At 43.8% G+C, this 21,373-nt stretch overlaps 1 pseudogene; it reads right to left on the reverse strand.

The window, feature by feature from the left end:
• LOC103642299 (uncharacterized) overlaps positions 1-20,918 on the reverse strand; it is a 150,714-nt pseudogene extending 129,796 nt beyond the window's left edge.
• Positions 20,919-21,373: the final 455 nt, after the last annotated feature.

The raw sequence follows: 21,373 nt of genomic DNA on the forward strand, positions 1-21,373 counted from the left end.
CCGATGTTGAAAAGAATATCAAACTGAACGAAACAGTTAAAATTCTTCAGGATAAATTCTTCATTTTTGCTACTCAATGCATTGCTCGACTGAAAGGTATCTTCAATTATGTTGGAGCCGCATTTGAAGATGTTACCCTTTCTGCTGAGGATATTCGTGGGGCTCTTGAATGTGTTGAAAAAGAGGTTGACGTCCTCGACGAAGTCATAACTGGCCACGGTGATTTCTGTGTGCTAGTGGCTTCTCGTGGCATGGCTGCTGCTTTCATGAAAGCCGGATGTAACCATATCCGAGCCGTTAATAGACCAAACTTCAGCCTGTCGCCATCTGATCTAATTGATATTCCGGCCAAAGCCCAAAGCATAGGCAATAGATTTATCACCCAAATCTAGGCGAAGGTCGGCCGAGAGCTGGCTAGAAACGAAGCTCGAAACCTGCTCAACAATGTATAGAAAATCTCTGTACCTTTATGCTTTTATTTTATATTTTTTCTTACCATATTTCTCAATACCCTTGCCTTTGTCATTCTTTAGGGTGATGGCGCCAAGAGCTAGTGAGCCGAAGCTAGATCTGAAGCGTTGAAGAAGACTTCGGAAGTTCCCATTGTCAATATCTGTAGAAACACTTTTGGAAGTTCTTTGTGCAAGAAAGCGTATCATTTGACAAAGTTTTGTAATTGAATGTGAACAAATTGTTGTAAATATTTGTAAATGCTTCGCAATGCTACTTTACCTTTTATTCGTGTGTTGTCTGCTTTGTTGTGGACGAAACCAATGCTCGCAGCTTTTTTGAGCCGAAGGCAAAAAAACACCTTCCCTTCTTTTCGTTCACATCGAAGCACCTTTTGAGCAAAATCAAAGGTTGGCACCCTCATATACAACGAGACATTTTCCTTTCTTCTTCTAAAAAACTTCATTTGAGGTGAAGCATCTTCATTTATAACGAAGCATTTTCTCGTTTGAGGCAAAACCCCTCATATTTCCTGTTAATGCCTTATGATTTATGTCATGATGCGATGAATCTTAAGATGCCTAATGTATGTTTGTATGAATGCAAAGGATGATGTGATGAAGTATGCAAATGTATGCCGAAGGTAAAAAAACTCACGCGAATACACACCCAAACTTTGCATCCCCTTAGGAACGACTTTAGAGTCTCTTCACCATTTAGTTAGGTGGTATTTCAGCTCTGCATTTCCTTAGGAACGACTTTGGAGCTAAGCTCTGCATCCCCTTAGGAACGACTTTGTAGCTTCTTCACCTTTGACTTAGGTGGCATTTAAGCTCCACATTCCCTTTGGAACGACTTTGGAGCTTCTTCACCTTTGACTTTGGTGGTATTTTAGCTCTGCATCCCCTTAGGACGACTTTGGAGCTTCTTCATACTTTTTTACACTTGATGGTGTAATCCCAGATCTTTATATTTTACATGTGGGGAAGCTGGCCCTTGTATTGCACAGGGCTACGCAACAAAAAATGAAAATTACAACCTATGTCCCCATTAAAAACCTTTCTCCCCTCTTGAAAGGAAAAGGGTGCTATAGGGAAAAGTAAGAAAATTACATAGTTTACACATAATATCTCCGAAGCTCATCTGCATTCCAAGATCTTGGAATGTCATTACCGTCCATGCCTTTTAACCTGTATGATCCAGGTCTTGACAAAGACACCACCAAAAAAGGACCTTCCCACTGTATGTTGGTTGGCCACTCTTCGAAGCACCAAGTGTCCTGATTTGATATTCTTTAATTTCACCTTTTTGTCTTGCCATTTAACTATTTCGGCCTGATATTTATTGATGTGATCTATTGCTTGAAGCCTGGTCCCTTCTATGGTGTCTTTTGTTACTTTGCAAGCCTCTTCGTCTTCTGCCGAAGATAAGATCCTTATTGAACCTATTCTTGCTTCTTTCGGTATATTGCTTCATCACTGAATAAAAGCTTGAACGGGGTAAACCCTATTGATGTTGAGACAGCAGTGTTGTGGTTCCAAACCACTTTTACCAATTCATATGGTCACTTTCCTTTTGGCAGATTGAAGATTGACTTCATTATTCCTGTTATAATGATTCTGTTAGCTCGTTCTACCAATCCATTTGATTCTGGATGCCTCACAGATGCAAAATGCATTTTTGTACCAATTTGGTCAAAAAAAGTTTTGAATGTTTCAGCATTAAACTGAGTTCCGTTATCAACCGTGATGGCCTTTGGCACACCGAACCGATAAACAATATTCTGCCAGAAGAACTTCTGGACCTTGGCCGAAGTGATTGTAGCTAGGGCTTTAGCTTCGATCCACTTTGAAAAATACTCCACCGCTACCACAACATATTTCAAGTTAGCTTGCACCGGTGGAAGTGGGCCTAATAAGTCTAGGCCCCACCTTTATAGTGGCCAAGTGGGCTGGATTAGCTGAGTTAAAGACGAATGTTGTTTTTGGTCTCTGGCACACTTCTGGCAGTTTTCACATTTTTGAACTAGATCTGCTGCATCTGAAGCTGCATTTGGCCAATAAAATCCTTATCTAAAAACTTTTCCAAGCAAAGGCCTGGGCCCAATATGAGTGAAAGTCGCCTAGAGGGGGGGTGAATAGGCGGAATCTGAAAATTATAAACTTAAGCACAACTACAAGCTGTGGTTAGCGTTAGAAATATAAACGAGTCCGAAAGAGAGGGCGAAAACAAATCACAAGCAAATAAGAATGGATAACATGGTGATTTGTTTTACCGAGGTTCGGTTCTTGCAAACCTACTCCCCGTTGAGGTGGTCACAAAGACCGGGTCTCTTTCAACCCTTTCCCTCTCTCAAACGGTCACTTAGACCAAGTGAGCCTTTCTCTTCAATCAAATGGGACACTAAGTCCACTACAAGGATCACCACAACTTGGTGTCTCTTGTTTTGATTACAAGTGAGTTGAGCACAAGAAAGAAGGAAGAAGAAAAGCAATCCAAGCGCAAGAGCTCAAAAGAACACAAATGTCTCTCTCTAGTCACTAATTTGGTTGGAGTGATTCCAGACTTGGGAGAGGATTTGATCTCTTTGGTTGTGTCTTGTATTGAATGCTATAGCTCTTGTAAGAGGTGAGAATGCTGAAAACTTGGATGCAATGAATGGTGGGTGGTTGGGGTTATTTATAGCCCCAACCACCAAAGTAGCCGTTGGTGGAGGCTGCTGTCGCACGGCGCACCGGACAGTCCGGTGCGCCAGCCACGTCACCCGTCCGTTAGGGTTCGACCGTTGGAGCTCTGACTTGTGGGCCACCAGACAGTCTGGTGGTGCATCGGACAGTCCGGTGGTGCACCGGACAGTCCGGTGGTGTACCGGACAGTCCGGTGGTGCACCGAACAGGTCCTGTAGACTGTCCGGTGCGCCTTCTGGCGCCTGCTCTGACTTCTGCGCGCGCAGGCGCGCACTGTAAAAGTGCAGAATTGAAGTAGTTTGCATAATGTAAGTGCAAAGGTTGCTTGGAGTTGAAACCAATATACTTATCTCAAAAGATGTGCTTGGATGGTTTTCTTCTTTATTAAAATTTTGGACCACATTTGCACCACTGGTTTTGTTTTTTGCAAATTCTTTGTAAAAATCATTTCAAAAAACCTTTTGCAAATAGTCAAAGGTACATGGGTAAAATTGAAGAAAGCATTTTCAAGATTTGAAATTCTCTCCCCCTGTCTCAAATGCTTTTCCTTTGACTAAAACAAAACTCCCCCTAAATAAAATTCTCCTCTTAGTGTTCAAGAGGGTTTTGCAATTTTTGAAGATACTACTTTCTCCCCCTTTTGAACACAATAAGATATCAAATTGAAAACTTCATTTTTAAATTTGGTGGTGATGCGGTCCTTTTGCTTTGGGCTCATACTTTCTCCCCCTTTGGCATGAATCGCCAAAAACGGATACTTGTGAGTGAAATATAAGTCCTTTTTCAAACTTTCTCCCCTTTAGCAAACAAAAATATGAGTGAAGATTATACCAAAGTGGAGAACGATGCGTAGTATCGGCGAATACAATTGGAGTTGAGTGTGCAAAGAATCAATCAAAATTCCTAGAATCAAGAATATTTAGTTCATTCCTAAGTTTGGTAAAAGATTGCTCATCTAAAGGCTTGGTAAAGATATCGGCCAATTGATCTTTGGTGTTAATATAGGCTATCTCGACATCCCCCTTTTGTTGGTGATCTCTCAGAAAGTGATACTGAATGGCTATGTGCTTAGTGTAGCTGTGTTTAACGGGATTATCCGCCATGCGAATTGCACTCTCATTATCACACAGGAGAGGGACTTCGCTAAACTTGTAGCCATAGTCCCTAAGTGTTTGCCTCATCCAAAGCAATTGCATGCAACAATGGCCTGCGGCAATATACTCGGCTTCAGCGGTAGAAAGAGCTACTGAGTTTTGTTTCTTTGAAGCCCAAGACACCAGGGATCTTCGCAGAAACTGACAAGTCCCTGCTGTGCTCTTCCTATTAATCTTACACCCTGCCCAATCAGCATCGGAATATCCTAATAAATCAAATGAGGATCCCTTGGGGTACCAAAGACCAAACTTAGGTGTTTGAACTAAATATCTCAAGATTCGCTTCACGGCCCTAAGGTGAACTTCCTTAGGGTCGGCTTGGAACCTTGCACACATGCATACGGAAAGCATAATGTCCGGTCGAGATGCACATAAATAGAGTAAAGAACCTATCATCGACCGCTATACCTTTTGATCTACGGATTTACCTCCCGTGTCGAGGTCGAGATGCCCATTGGTTCCCATGGGTGTCTTGATGGGCTTGGCATCCTTCATTCCAAACTTGGTGAGAATATCTTGAATATACTTTGTTTGGCTGATGAAGGTGCCCTCTTGGAGTTGCTTCACTTGAAAGCCTAGAAAATACTTCAACTCCCCCATCATAGACATCTCGAATTTTTGAATCATGATCCTACTAAACTCTTCACAAATAGATTTGTTAGTAGACCCAAATATGATATCATCTACATAGATTTGGCATACAAACAAATCATTCTCAATAGTTTTAGTGAATAAAGTAGGATCGGCCTTTCCGACTTTGAAGCCATTAGTGATAAAAAAAATCTCTTAGGCATTCATACCATGCTCTTGGGGCTTGCTTGAGCCCATAAAGCGCCTTAGAGAGTTTGTAAACATGGTTAGGATACTCACTATCTTCAAAGCCAGGAGGTTGCTCAACATAGACCTCTTCCTTGATAGGTCCGTTGAGGAAGGCACTCTTCACGTCCATTTGGTAAAGCTTAAAGTCATGGTGAGTAGCATAGGCAAGTAATATTCGAATTGACTCAAGCCTAGCTACGGGTGCATAGGTTTCTCCAAAATCCAAACCTTTGACTTGTGAATACCCTTTGGCCACAAGTCGTGCCTTGTTCCTTGTCACCACACCATGCTCGTCTTGTTTGTTGCAGAACACCCACTTGGTTCCTACAACATTTTGGTTAGGATGTGGAACTAAATGCGATACCTCATTCCTTTTAAAATTGTTGAGCTCCTCTTGCATTGCCAACACCCAATCCGAATCTTGAAGTGCTTCCTCTACCCTGTGTGGCTCAATAGAGGAAACAAACGAGTAGTGTTCACAAAAATGAGCAACACGAGATCGAGTAGTTACCCCCTTATGAATATCTCCTAGGATGGTGTTCACGGGGTGATCTCGTTGAATTGCTTGGTGGACTCTTGGGTGTGGCGGTCTTTGATTTTGTTCATCCTCCTTGTCTTGATCATTTGCATCTCCCCCTTGATCATTGCCGTCATCTTGAGGTGGCTCATCTTCTTGATCTTCTCCTTCATCATCTTGAGCCTCATCCTCATCTTGAGTTGGTGGAGATGCTTGCAAGGAGGAGGATGGTTGATCTTGTGCTTGAATGGGCTCTTCGGATTCCTTAGGACACACATCCCCAATGGACATGCATGTTCCTTAGCGCGACGCATGGAGCCTCTTCATCATCTAATTCATCAAGGTCAACTTGCTCTACTTGAGAGCCGTTAGTCTCATCAAACACAATGTCACAAGAAACTTCAACTACTCCAGTGGACTTGTTAAAGACTCTATATGCCCTTGTGTTTGAATCATATCCTAGTAAAAAGCCTTCTACAACCTTAGGAGCAAATTTGGATTTTCTACCTCTTTTAACAAGAATAAAACATTTGCTACCAAAGACTCTAAAATATGAAACATTGGGCTTTTTACCGGTGAGGAGTTCGTAGGATGTCTTTTTGAGGATTCGGTGTAGATACAACCGGTTCATGGCGTAGCAAGCGGTGTTGACCGCCTCAGCCCAAAACCGATCCGAAGTCTTGTACTCATCAAGCATGGTCCTTGCCATGTCCAATAGAGTTCTATTCTTCCTCTCCACTACACCATTTTATTGTGGCGTGTATGCCCTCCTCCTCAAGAAAGCCTTCTATTTGTGAGTTCTTGAACTCCGTCCCATTGTCGCTTCTTATCTTCTTAATCCTCAAGCTGAACTTATTTTGAGCCTGTCTCAAGAATCCTTTTAAAGTTTCTTAGGTTTGAGATTTATCCTGTAAAAAGAATACCCAAGTGAAGCGAGAATAATCATCCACAATAACAAGACAGTACTTACTCCCGCCGATGCTTATGTAAGCTATCGGGCCGAATAGATCCATGTGGAGTAACTCCAGTGGCCTGTCAGTCGTCATGATGTTCTTATGTGGATGATGAACACCAACCTGCTTCCCTGCTTGGCATGCGCTACAAATCCTGTCTTTCTCAAAATGCACATTTGTTAGTCCTAAAATGTGCTCTCCCTTTAGAAGCTTGTGAAGATTCTTCATTCCAACGTGGGCTAGTCGGCGATGCCAGAGCCAACCCATGTTAGTCTTAGCGATCAAGCATGTATCGAGTTCAGCTCTATTGAAATCAACTAAGTATAGCTGACCCTCTAATACTCCCTTAAAAGCTACTGAATCATCACTTCTTCTAAAGACAATTACACATGTATCCGTAAAAAGACAGTTGTAGCCCATTTTACATAATTGAGAAACGGAAAGCAAGTTGTAATCTAATGAGTCTACAAGAAAAACATTAGAAATGGAATGGTCAGGTGATATAGCAATTTTACCCAACCCTTTGACCAAACCTTGATTTCCATCCCCGAATGTGATAGCTCATTGGGGATCTTGGTTTTTCTCATAGGAGGAGAACATCTTTTTCTCCCCAGTCATATGGTTTGTGCACCCGCTGTCGATGATCCAACTTGAGCCCCCGGATGCATAAACCTACAAAACAAATTTAGTTCTTGATTTTAGGTACCCAAACAGTTTTGGGTCCTTTGACATTAGATACAAGAACTTTGGGTACTCAAACACAAGTCTTTGATCCCTTGTGTTTGGCCCCAACATACTTGGCAACTACCTTGCCGGATTTGTTAGTTAGCACATAAGAAGCATCAAAAGTTCTAAATGAAACATTATGATCATTTGATGCTTTAGGAGTTTTCTTCTTAGGCAATTTAGCATGGGTTGATTGCCTAGAACTAGATGTCTCACTCTTATACATAAAAGCATGATTAGGGCTAGAGTGAGACTTCCTAGAGTGAATTCTCCTAATTTTGTGTTCGGGATAACCGGCAGGGTATAAAATGTAACCCTCGTTATCCTGAACCATGGGAGCCTTGCCCTTAACAAAATTAGATAATATTTTAGGTGAGGCATTAAGCTTGACATTGTTTCCCTATTGGAAGCCAATGCCATCCTTAATACCAGGGCGTCTCCTACTATAGAGCATGCTTCTAGCAAATTTAAATTTTTCATTTTCTAAGTCATGCTCATTAATTTTGGCACTAAGTTGAGCTATGTGATCATTTTGTTGTTTAATTAAAGCTAGGTGATCATGAATAGCATCAACATTAATATCTCTACATCTAGTGCAAATAGTAACATGCTCAATGGAAGAAGTAGAGGGTTTGCAAGTATTTAATTCAACAATCTTAGCATGCAAAATATCATTCTCATCTCTAATATTGGAAATAGAAGCATTGCAAACATCTAAATCCTTAGCCTTAGCAATCAATTTTTCATTCTCATTCCTAAGGCTAGCAAGAGAGGTATTCAATTGATCAATCTTAGCGATTAAATTGGCATTATCATTTCTAAGACTAACAATTGAATTATCACAAACATCAAGCTTCCCAACCTTAGCAATTAAATTGGCATTCTCATTTCTAAGGTTAGAAATAATATCATGGCAAGTGCTTAGCTCATTGGTTAATTTTTCACATTTTTCTACTTCTAGAGCATAAGCATTTTTTAACTTAACATGCTTTTTGTTTTCTTTAATTAGGAAGTCCTCTTGGCTATCCAAGAGTTCATCCTTATCATGAATAGTGCTAATCAATTCATTTAATTTTTCCTTTTGTTGCATGTTTAAGTTGGCAAAAAGAGTAAACAAGTCATCCTCATCATCACTAGAATTGGCCTCATCGCTAGATGTTGCATAGTTAGTGGAGGATTTGGATTTTACCTTCTTCTTCTTGCCGTCCTTTGCCATGAGGCATTTGTGGCCGACGTTGGGGAAGAGGAGCCCTTTGTTGACGGCGATGTTGGCGACGTCCTCGTCGGAAGAGGAGTCGGTGGAGCTCTCATCGGAGTCCCACTCCCGGCAAACATGGGCATCGCCGGCCTTCTTCTTGTAGTACCTCTTCTTTTCTCTCCTCTTTCCCTTCTTGTCGTCGCCCCTGTCACTATCACTAGATAATGGACATTGTGCAATAAAATGACCGGGCTTACCACAATTGTAGCAAACCTTCTTGGAACGGGGCTTGTAATCTTTCCCCTTTCTTTGTTTGAGGATTTGGCGGAAGCTCCATCTCCTCATTGTCGAGCTTGGAGGCGTCGATGGGGATTCTACTTGGAGTAGAATCTTCTTTCTTCTCCTCCGTTGCTTTGAATGCAACAGGTTGTGCTTCGGGTATGGAGGAGGATGCGCCTTGCTCGATGATCTTTTTGGATCCTTTGATCATTAACTCAAAGCTCATAAATTTTCCTATTACTTCCTCGGGAGACATTAGTTTGTATCTAGGATCACCACGAATTAATTGTACTTGAGTAGGATTAAGAAAAACTAGTGATCTTAGAATAACCTTGACCATCTCATGGTCATCCCATTTGGTGCTCCCGAGGTTGCGCACTTGGTTCACCAAGGTCTTGAGCCGGTTGTACATCGCTTGTGGCTCCTCCCCTTGGTGAAGCATGAATCGACCGAGCTCCCCCTCGATCATCTCCCTTTTGGTGATCTTGGTCACCTCATCTCCTTCGTGCGCCGTTTTGAGGACGTCCCAAATCTCCTTGGCGCTCTTCAATCCTTGCACCTTGTTATACTCCTCTCGACTTAGAGAGGCAAGGAGTATTGTGGTGGCTTGTGAGTTGAAGTGCCAGATTTGGGCAACTTCGTCCGAATCATAGTCCTCATCCCCTACGGATGGTACCTGTACACCAAACTCAACAACGTTCCAAATACTAGTGTGGAGTGAGGTTAGGTGATGCCTCATTTTGTCACTCCACATGTTATAATCTTCACCGTCAAAAACCGGTGGTTTGCCTAGTGGAACGGAAAGTAATGGAGTACGTTTAGAAATGCGAGGGTAGTGTAAGGGAATCTTACTAAACTTCTTGCGCTCATGGCACTTAGAAGTTACGGACGGCGCGTCGGAGCCGGAGGTGGATGGCGATGAAGAGTCGGTCTCGTAGTAGACCACCTTCCTCATCTTCTTTTTCTTTTCGCCACTCCGATGCGACTTGTGTGAAGAGGATTCCTTCTCCTTCCCCTTGTTGCGGGACTCTCCCGATGGAGCCTTCCCGTGGCTTGTAACAAGCTTGTCGCCCGTCACCATCTCCTTCTTGGTGTGTTCTCCCGACATCACTTCGAGCGGTTAGGCTCTAATGAAGCACCGGCTCTGATACCAATTGAAAGTCGCCTAGAGGGGGGGTGAATAGGCGGAATCTGAAAATTATAAACTTAAGCACAACTACAAGCTGGGGTTAGCGTTAGAAATATAAACGAGTCCGAAAGAGAGGGCGAAAACAAATCACAAGCAAATAAGAATGGATAACATGGTGATTTGTTTTACCGAGGTTCGGTTCTTGCAAACCTACTCCCCATTGAGGTGGTCACAAAGACCGGGTCTCTTTCAACCCTTTCCCTCTCTCATACGGTCACTTAGACCGATTGAGCCTTTCTCTTCAATCAAATGGGACACTAAGTCCACTACAAGGATCACCACAACTTGGTGTCTCTTGTTTTGATTACAAGTGAGTTGAGCACAAGAAAGAAGGAAGAAGAAAAGCAATCCAAGCGCAAGAGCTCAAAAGAACACAAATGTCTCTCTCTAGTCACTAATTTGGTTGGAGTGATTCCGGACTTGGGAGAGGATTTGATCTCTTTGGTTGTGTCTTGTATTGAATGCTATAGCTCTTGTAAGAGGTGAGAATGCTGAAAACTTGGATGCAATGAATGGTGGGTGGTTGGGGTTATTATAGCCCCAACCACCAAAGTAGCCGTTGGTGGAGGCTGCTGTCGCATGGCGCACCGGACAGTCCGGTGCGCCACCGGAGACTGTCCGGTGCGCCAGCCATATCACCCGACCGTTAGGGTTCGACCGTTGGAGCTCTGACTTGTGGGGCCATCGGACAGTCCGGTGGTGCACCGGACAGGTCCTGTAGACTATCCGGTGCGTCTTCTGGCTCCTGCTCTGACTTTTGCGCGTACAGGCGCGCACTGTAGCACATTTAATTCCTCTGCAGACGACCGTTGGCGCGAAGTAGCCGTTTCTCTGCTGGCACACCGGACAGTCCAGTGCTACACCGGACAGTCCGGTGAATTATAGCGGAGCAGCTTTTAGAATTCCCGAAGGTGGCAAGTTCGGAGTTGGGTTCCCTGGTGCACCGGACACTGTCCGGTGGTGCACCGGACAGTCCGGTGCGCCAGACCAGGGCACACTTCGGTTGTCTTTTGCTCCTTTGTTTGAACCCTTTCTTTTGACTTGTATTGGTTTGTTGTGAACCTTTGGCACCTGTAGAACATATTTTCTAGAGCAAACTAGTTAGTCCAATAATTTGTGTTGGGCAATTCAACCACCAAAATTCATATGGAAAAGGTGTAACACCCTAAAATCCTATTTTGATATTTGAGAAAAATTTACTAAAGATTTACAAAATAAAAGTGTATTTCTAATAAGTTTATCAATTGAAATATTTTCCTAAAGTGAAATAAAAAAAATTAATATACATTTTGGCTATGTATTTGAACTATTTTTCCCAACTAAATAATATGGTGAGATATTTTACATAAATCATGCCTTATTGAATTATATGTTTTTTTTGGCATGGACAAAGTAACCAATATAAATAAATATATAATTTTTACTTGCATTGTCATGCTGTGATTTCTGTTTGATGCATCAAATATATGCTTGAAATTCAGAATCACACTTAAGATTGAAATGAGAAAGGAAATTTGAATTTGAATTGAATATTTTAAACTTGAACTAGAGAAGAGAATAGAAATAGAAAAGAAAAAGGACAGAAGCCTCGGCTGGGCCGACCTCCCTCCATTCGGCCCACTATCCTTTAACACCCGCGCGGCCCATCTTCCAATTTTCTCCGCGCGTCAGCCGCTCATTCTTCACAACGCATGTGCGTGTCTCCTACCCGAGCCACTGACCGGTGGGTCCACATCGTCAGCCGTCTTCCTCCTCAAATCGGACTCACTGCTAGCAACAAGATCCGCGGATCGCCGCGTGCGCGTGCGATTCGGTTGGGGATTTCCGATTCCGCCTTGGCTCTGATATCGCACTGTCGTTTTAACCGATTTCCCCGATCGTAGCGCATCTGGGTGTATAAATCGTGGGTACCTGACCGCCTCATCCGCTCCTCAACCCAGCCACTAGGATCTGAGGTTTTCACGCCGCGCAGGAGAGCTCCGTCATAGAGAGAGTCGGCCACCGTCAGGTTGCAAGCTTGTGAAGTCACGGTTCGTGCTTACTGGTGGATTTTGGGGGCATGGATGCTTGGGTCCATGGCGGATTGCTCACCGTGGTCCGCTTCGTCCGCCGCCGGGTGTACCCACACCATAGTCAACAGGCGCCAGCCATTTTTCACCGGTAAGCAAACCTCCTCCGAGTTCGCCTCAATCCGCTCCACGTGTAGAACCCATCCATGCTCGATTCCGCCCCCTCGTTCGTCCAGTTCTCCTGCTCACTGTCGCGGTGCCGCGTGGCGCTGTTGACTGTTCACCGCCGCGATGCCGCTGCGTCGCGTGGGCAACATCAACGACGCTCCGATCCTCGGTGAGGAAACATCCCATACAGCTTGCCTTGCTCCCCTCTCTGTTCCACATGTGTTCGTACAAATGTTGGGTTGCCGAAACGCTGATCGGGTCTTCCCTGGCATGGCGTTCCGCCGCGAAGAAGTCTAGCGCCGTCGTGGCTGTGCGGAAGATAGAAGACAGCTTCTGTGCCATAGGATCGTAATCTGGCGGCTAGGATTAGATCGCGATGGCGGTAGGATATTGACCGCAGATTTGAGAAGCAACGGTCTAGATTAGATTATGTATACCCCTTCGTCCACATAGAATCTCGGTCGTGGATCACTCGATCGACGGTTCTGGATGAGCATTGTTTCATTGAATCGACGAAGTTGATCGAGGCCCTTGATTTCTAATCCTGCGGCGAGGGATCCACCGTAACCCTTCGTCGTGGCAACTTGCAAAGAAACCCCTCTGTTTTCACGAAAATAACCCGCCGTCCTATATAAACTGTGAGCTGAGTCTGGGTTATTTTGCGCTAATGCCCCTGGCTTTTGGTTTATTTACGCGCGCAGTCCAGTAACCGAGGAAATTGAGAAAAACAATATAGAAATTGATTTTTAATACAAAAACAATTCTACAAACTTGTATAATTCATATTAAATTCATTTTAACTCCAAATTGAGTCATTCCAGTTGCAATAATTTTGTATTAATATTGTCTATCAACTAGTAACACTATTTAGCCATGAAACTTAAATTAACATTGTTCATTAGGATTAATCTATTCTAAGCACTAAATAATTTCGAAAATTCATAACTTAATAACTGTAGCTCCGAATTTAGTGGTTCTTGTTTCTACGATCTCGTTATGGCGCGTAGATTATTATTATGCAATGTATTCTTATGTTTGGTGTAATGTTAATTTTGCCTATACCATGCTTGTTTGTATTGCTACGACTAGCGCGAGGTTACGAGCTACCTGAAGATCATCCTGGTACCTGGAATCTCAAGTCCCAGGCAAGTTGTGCCCTTGATCACTTCTTTTTACCCACTCATGTTCTAATTAATCATAATGATCTGCATAGGTTAATTTTGATGGGACCCAATAGGCTACCCTAGTTTGTCTATCTTTATACCTTGATTACCACTGAACTTTTTGGGTAGTACTTGCTAGTGCTTTATGTGGTTTTGGGTATGAAGATACATTACTCATGATCACACTTTTATTATCTGTTTATTATCATTGTTCATGATAAGATCATTATGTTAATTGGAACATGGAGAACCACCCGGGAAAACAGTGCTACCACAAGGGAGGAATGGGACCCCTTGGCTGATTAATTAGGAAAGCTAGTGGAAGACTACCTTACCCGAAAGGGGCAAGGGCAGTAGGGGGGTGGTCAGTGTAGGGAGGCCCTCGGGAGGATTTTGCTGCGATGGCGGTCCTGCAAGGGATTCCTGCATTGGAGCTTCCTCTAAACTGTAGCGGGTTTTCTGAAGCTAGTGGAACTTTGTAAAGGCCTCGTAGTGTTACCCTGCCTCGCCTCCTCGGTAGAGGTGTATGGGAAGTCGCGATCCCTTGGCAGATGGGTAACATGACTTGTGGGTAAAGATGCGCAACCTCTGCAGAGTGTAAAACTGGTATACTAGCCGTGCTCACGGTCAAGAGCAGCTCGGACACTCACATGATTAACTTATGGAACTAAATTCAATTTGTCATATGCATTGCACCGCAGGTGATGTTGTTACTTTTGTTATTACTTAATTGGGTTGGTGTTTACTTATACTTAGTAACTGCTAATAAAATTTTGACTAACTTGAAAAGCAATGCTCAGCTCTAACAATCCTCTTTGGTAAGCCTTACACTTCACATGAGCTCCCACCTTTGGCGAGTTCATACACATTATTCCCCACAACTTGTTGAGCGATGAACGTATGTGAGCTCACTCTTGCTGTCTCACACCCCCCCCCCCCCACAGGTCAAGAACAGGTACCGCAGGATGAGGCGCTTGGAGGATGCTGCGATGTGTTCGTGAGAGGTCTAGGCCGTCGTCTCCCAGTCAACTTTGGGTTGCTGGACCGTTGTCTCCTTATAATCCTGTGCCATGATTCATCATATGTGTGAGACTTGGTCCCAGCACACCTGGTGATTATGTTTACGCCCGGGCTTTGGACCCCTAAAACCCGGGTGTTACAGAAGTGGTATCAGAGGAATGTTGACTGTAGGACGAAACCTAGATAGAACTGGACAACCATTATCTACTTACCTTTGCTACTCTGATTCTTTCTAAACTTAACTTAATATTTTCTCATCTATTTCCGCTTTACTCTGATTATTCTTACCTTTTCTTTCTAAAGACAAATGTGGATTTCACACTTTGAAATTCTGTGCCTAAAGTGACTTTTAGGAATAGGAGACCTATTCTTAGGAACAAAAACAAAAATATTTTTATAGTTATCTATAGACTTGAATGCTTGTTCTTATGATATTTGTCTGATTTGGATCTTTGATTGAGGGTGATGAGTTTTGGAGTAATGTCCACAATTACATATGCATATACATATAGACATAAATAAAATTCATGAGATAACTAAACAACCTAGATTATCCCCCATTAAAATATATCTAGCCTCATAGATCCATTCTTATCTTAAGAAAAATCTATCTTATCTTATCTTATCTTTATCTTATCTTATTCTAACCACTTTGCTTATCTCACCCTAGAGTAACAATCATGATCCAATCCAAATTAATTAGATCTTATCTAGTCCAAACTAGTCATACCAATCAAATCTAGATCCCATCTAAATTAATGCAATCTAATGTGATCCAAACTAATATGGTTAATGTGATCTAATCTAAAGTGACTTACTAAACATGTTAGATAATCCTAGTAAATTAGATTGGACCCTACTTCTATAAGCACATTTTAAACCTAAATTGGTGTCTTAAACCAACTCATTTGTGAAATCACGATCTAGCCTATGTGTTAGGTTGCTCAACCCATTTATCTCAAAAGTAAAGTAAAACTCTATTTGATCTACCTACCCATGTACCCGCAATGGTTACCCTAACTCGGATAATGGCATCTAACACCACAACCGATGGTTCTTAAATCAGATCCAAGTAGAAGGTTAACCTCGACCAGGAAGAAGATGAGTCAAATCCAACTTCAAAAGGAATCAAGATCCACAGTTCAGGATAAAGTCTTTCCTTATTATACTCTTCCTTGCCATGACCTATACTAACCATAAGGAAATCTCATAGATGCCTAGACATGCTATGTCCATATTTTTCCTAACCATATCCTAGCCAGTATTTTATTAATTTAGGAATAATAATAAGGTCTAATTGACCGTATGTGTTGCTAATAAAATTATGCATCATGCTGAGATTTTGTCTGCGCATATGTTTGAGATAACATGATTATGCACCCTCTTACAAATCTCGGGGACGAGATTTTTGTTAAGGGGGGTAGAATTTGTAACACCCTAAAATCCTATTTTGATATTTGAGAAAAATTTACTAAAGATTTACAAAATAAAAGTGTATTTCTAATAAGTTTATCAATTGAAATATTTTCCTAAAGTGAAATAAAAAAAATTAATATACATTTTGGCTATGTATTTGAACTATTTTTCCCAACTAAATAATATGGTGAGATATTTTACATAAATCATGCCTTATTGAATTATATGTTTTTTTTGGCATGGACAAAGTAACCAATATAAATAAATATATAATTTTTACTTGCATTGTCATGCTGTGATTTCTGTTTGATGCATCAAATATATGCTTGAAATTCAGAATCACACTTAAGATTGAAATGAGAAAGGAAATTTGAATTTGAATTGAATATTTTAAACTTGAACTAGAGAAGAGAATAGAAATAGAAAAGAAAAAGGACAGAAGCCTCGGCTGGGCCGACCTCCCTCCATTCGGCCCACTATCCTTTAACACCCGCGCGGCCCATCTTCCAATTTTCTCCGCGCGTCAGCCGCTCATTCTTCACAACGCGTGTGCGTGTCTCCTACCCGAGCCACTGACCGGTGGGTCCACATCGTCAGCCGTCTTCCTCCTCAAATCGGACTCACTGCTAGCAACAAGATCCGCGAATCGCCACGTGCGCGTGCGATTCGGTTGGGGATTTCCGATTCCGCCTTGGCTCTGATATCGCGCTGTCGTTTTAACCGATTCCCCCGATCGTAGCGCATCTGGGTGTATAAATCGTGGGTACCTGACCGCCTCATCCGCTCCTCAACCCAGCCACCAGGATCTGAGGTTTTCACGCCGCCCAGGAGAGCTCCGTCGTAGAGAGAGTCGGCCACCGTCAGGTTGCAAGCTTGTGAAGTCACGGTTCGTGCTTACTGGTGGATTTTGGGGGCATGGATGCTTGGGTCCATGGCGGATTGCTCACCGTGGTCCGCTTCGTCCGCCGCCGGGTGTACCCACACCATAGTCAACAGGCGCCAGCCATTTTTCACCGGTAAGCAAACCTCCTCCGAGTTCGCCTCAATCCGCTCCACGTGTAGAACCCATCCATGCTCGATTCCGCCCCCTCGTTCGTCCAGTTCTCCTGCTCACCGTCGCGGTGCCGCGTGGCGCTGTTGACTGTTCACCGCCGCGATGCCGCTGCGTCGCGTGGGCAACATCAACGACGCTCTGATCCTCGGTGAGGAAACATCCCATACAGCTTGCCTTGCTCCCCTCTCTGTTCCACATGTGTTCGTACAAATGTTGGGTTGCCGAAACGCTGATCGGGTCTTCCCTGGCATGGCGTTCCGCCGCGAAGAAGTCTAGCGCCGCCGTGGCTGTGCGGAAGATAGAAGACAGCTTCTGTGCCGTAGGATCATAATCTGGCGGCTAGGATTAGATCGCGATGGCGGTAGGATATTGACCGCAGATTTGAGAAGCAACGGTCTAGATTAGATTATGTATACCCCTTCGTCCACATAGAATCTCGGTCGTGGATCACTCGATCGACGGTTCTGGATGAGCATTGTTTCATTGAATCGACGAAGTTGATCGAGGCCCTTGATTTCTAATCCTGCGGCGAGGGATCCACCGTAACCCTTCGCCGTGGCAACTTGCAAAGAAACCCCTCTGTTTTCACGAAAATAACCCGCCGTCCTATATAAACTGTGAGTTGAGTCTGGGTTATTTTGCGCTAATGCCCCTGGCTTTTGGTTTATTTACGCGCGCAGTCCAGTAACCGAGGAAATTGAGAAAAACAATATAGAAATTGATTTTTAATACAAAAACAATTCTACAAACTTGTATAATTCATATTAAATTCATTTTAACTCCAAATTGAGTCATTCCAGTTGCAATAATTTTGTATTAATATTGTCTATCAACTAGTAACACTATTTAGCCATGAAACTTAAATTAACATTGTTCATTGGGATTAATCTATTCTAAGCACTAAATAATTTCGAAAATTCATAACTTAATAACTGTAGCTCCGAATTTAGTGGTTCTTGTTTCTACGATCTCGTTATGGCGCGTAGATTATTATTATGCAATGTATTCTTATGTTTGGTATAATGTTAATTTTGCCTATACCATGCTTGTTTGTATTGCTACGACTAGCGCGAGGTTACGAGCTACCTGAAGATCATCCTGGTACCTGGAATCTCAAGTCCCAGGCAAGTTGTGCCCTTGATCACTTCTTTTTACCCACTCATGTTCTAATTAATCATAATGATCTGCATAGGTTAATTTTGATGGGACCCAATAGGCTACCCTAGTTTGTCTATCTTTATACCTTGATTACCACTGAACTTTTTGGGTAGTACTTGCTAGTGCTTTATGTGGTTTTGGGTATGAAGATACATTATTCATGATCACACTTTTATTATCTGTTTATTATCATTGTTCATGATAAGATCATTATGTTAATTGGAACATGGAGAACCACCCGGGAAAACAGTGCTACCACAAGGGAGGAATGGGACCCCTTGGCTGATTAATTAGGAAAGCTAGTGGAAGACTACCTTACCCGAAAGGGGCAAGGGCAGTAGGGGGGTGGTCAGTGTAGGGAGGCCCTCGGGAGGATTTTGCTGCGATGGCGGTCCTGCAAGGGATTCCTGCATTGGAGCTTCCTATAAACTGTAGCGGGTTTTCTGAAGCTAGTGGAACTTTGTAAAGGCCTCGTAGTGTTACCCTGCCTCGCCTCCTCGGTAGAGGTGTATGGGAAGTCGCGATCCCTTGGCAGATGGGTAACATGACTTGTGGGTAAAGATGTGCAACCTCTGCAGAGTGTAAAACTGGTATACTAGCCGTGCTCACGGTCAAGAGCAGCTCGGACACTCACATGATTAACTTATGGAACTAAATTCAATTTGTCATATGCATTGCACCGCAGGTGATGTTGTTACTTTTGTTATTACTTAATTGGGTTTGTATTTACTTATACTTAGTAACTGCTAATAAAATTTTGACTAACTTTAAAAGCAATGCTCAGCTCTAACCATCCTCTTTGGTAAGCCTTACACTTCACATGAGCTCCCACCTTTGGCGAGTTCATACACATTATTCCCCACAACTTGTTGAGCGATGAACGTATGTGAGCTCACTCTTGCTGTCTCACACCCCCCCACAGGTCAAGAACAGGTACCGCAGGATGAGGCGCTTGGAGGATGCTGCGATGTGTTCGTGAGAGGTCTAGGCCGTCGTCTCCCAGTCAACTTTGGGTTGCTGGACTGTTGTCTCCTTATAATGTAATTATTTACTTATTTTGTATAGAACTCCTGATATGTAGTAAAGATGTGACATTCGATCCTGTGCCATGATTCATCATATGTGTGAGACTTGGTCCCAGCACACCTGGTGATTATGTTTACGCCCCGGCTTTGGACCCCTAAAACCCGGGTGTTACAAAAGGTTTGACCCTATTTCCCTTTCAATGAGCACCGCATACCCCTGCATGTATCTCTTTCATTAGTTCTTGGCCTTCGGCTCTAGACAAACACTTCAGCAATGGACAACAAACTCCTTGTTTATATAATTCTCCTATGATCATGTAAGGCCTTGTCCTAGCTTGCATTCTTTTTATGTAAACTTCGTTGTCCGAAGGATAATTTCCTTGCAGGAAAGATACAATCTTAGTCCTCTAATCTTCACTGTGTACTGGTGAGATTGTAAGCACCGCTCGCTTCATGAGCTCGACTGAAGGTGTTTTTAAAGTTTCAATGATTACTTCCGAAGGAAGTGGGAGCCCCTATGCCGCTCATTTAGCTAGTAAATCTGCATGCTCATTTCTTAGCTTTCTAAAACTAATACTTCAAATAGAACTGCCAAGTCTTTGAAGGAATGTGAAGATAGCTTTGTTTTACCTGTGTATATTTTGGGACTTGTTTGTAGATATGGGTATTGTGATTTGTCAATTGGCATGATTCTTTACAACATACATGATGCATTAAACACAACAATAGAGTCTTCTTATGATCTTATTCCAAGCAAGTTGGGGTAGACAACATACAGGATACATAAAAAATTGAAAATGTAATTTTAAAGGAGAGTGTGTTGGTCTGAAAAAATTTCGTGCATGTTTTTGCATTTTAATCTTTCCGAGCATGTTAAATGTGGACGTCTAAAAAAACTTGAGTGGTTGCTTGCTTTTGTATGCCAGGTCGAGTTGATAAAATGGAAGGGACAGTGGATAGGTACGACCGGATATCCAAAAAATTAAAATACTGACCATGGGATGATCTAAAAAAATACTGATTATGGGATGCTATTGATTGAGAGAGGACATTGGTCTTAATGGTGGATTTAGTTAGGGTAATTTGTTATTTTCATTTTAGTGATGTTTTAATTAGTAGATTATATAGGAGTATAGAAGTATAGACATAGATATAGATAGCTCAAACAGGAAATAGGTTACCTCTCAGTTTCACTGGGTTGGCCTGCTAGCCGCGCAGCTAGCCCAGCAGGCAGCAGACACTCTCTCGTCCTGCAAGCCTGGCCTGCCGCGGCCCACGCACCCGGCCTGTCAGCCCAAACTCCCTCCTGTCCCACGCTAGAACGGGCGCGCGGGCGTTCCCACGCTAGCCTTCCACGCTGCTGCCTGCTGACAGTGTGGCACCCCGAATCGCCTCACCCCACGTCCTACGTGTTAAGGATTTACACAGTAAATTAGGCTGTTTACGTGGTGAAATTTGAATTATGGGATGAGTTAGTGGATATAATAGAATCGCTGCTTGAGACAGTCTAAACAATAAGAATGTCTGCAGCCGTTATCCTAAATTTATCCCAGTACGGTCGTATATCTCACTATGTACCTCTCATTTCAAGTCGTCCGACTAATCCACGTCAGCCCCTTCCCCGGCCTTCTCGCTCACGAAACCTCTGCTTCACCTTCACGAAATATCCTCCAATCACGTAGATGCCGCCACTCCCCTCCCCTCCCCCGCCTGCCGCCGGCGCCCACGCCATCCCCGTGCAAGCAGCCTCCGCGCCGTTGACCCCGGGTCCGCGCCCCAAATCCTCACCCGTGTCTCTCGACACTGTGCTGCCAATCCTAATCGCGTGCGCGGCTTCGGTGCTGCGACCGCCATCGCCCCGCACGCAATAGCCGCCGTCCATTCTCCTCTTCGCCGAGATAGGCGGCGCATTTGGCGCCCCTCCCCCAGACATCCCGCGCCCCCGTCCCCCTAGCCTCAGCTTGCTAGCGCCCGCCCTCCGCCCTGTACCAAACAGCCATACCGCGCAAGCCCGCCTGAGACACCGCCAACGCCGCGCGATGGCCGCCTTCGCCGCTCACCCCTCTGCACGTCGCAACACCAGAGGTCGATAGGGTACCTCGTGCTCCCACCCGCCCCCAATGCCCACGGCGGCAACGACAGAACCCGGGGCGCCCGCATGCGGCGCTAGGTCTAGGCGCCCCCGCGGTGCCCCGTGCACCTCCTACACGGCTTCGGCGCCTCGGCGACGTGGCAGTGGGCCCCGTACCTCCACAGCCTCCTCGCGGTCGACCTCGATCCCATCGTCGCTTCCTCATCCTTGGTCCCCGACCACTCTGATGCCTTCCAAGCGAGGACCGTGAAGGCTGCCACCGTGGGCCTATTCCCCATCGTCGACGTCGGGGAGGC

Source organism: Zea mays, chromosome 10 (genome assembly GCF_902167145.1).
Source record: "Zea mays cultivar B73 chromosome 10, Zm-B73-REFERENCE-NAM-5.0, whole genome shotgun sequence".
Classification (NCBI taxonomy): Eukaryota; Viridiplantae; Streptophyta; class Magnoliopsida; order Poales; family Poaceae; genus Zea; species Zea mays.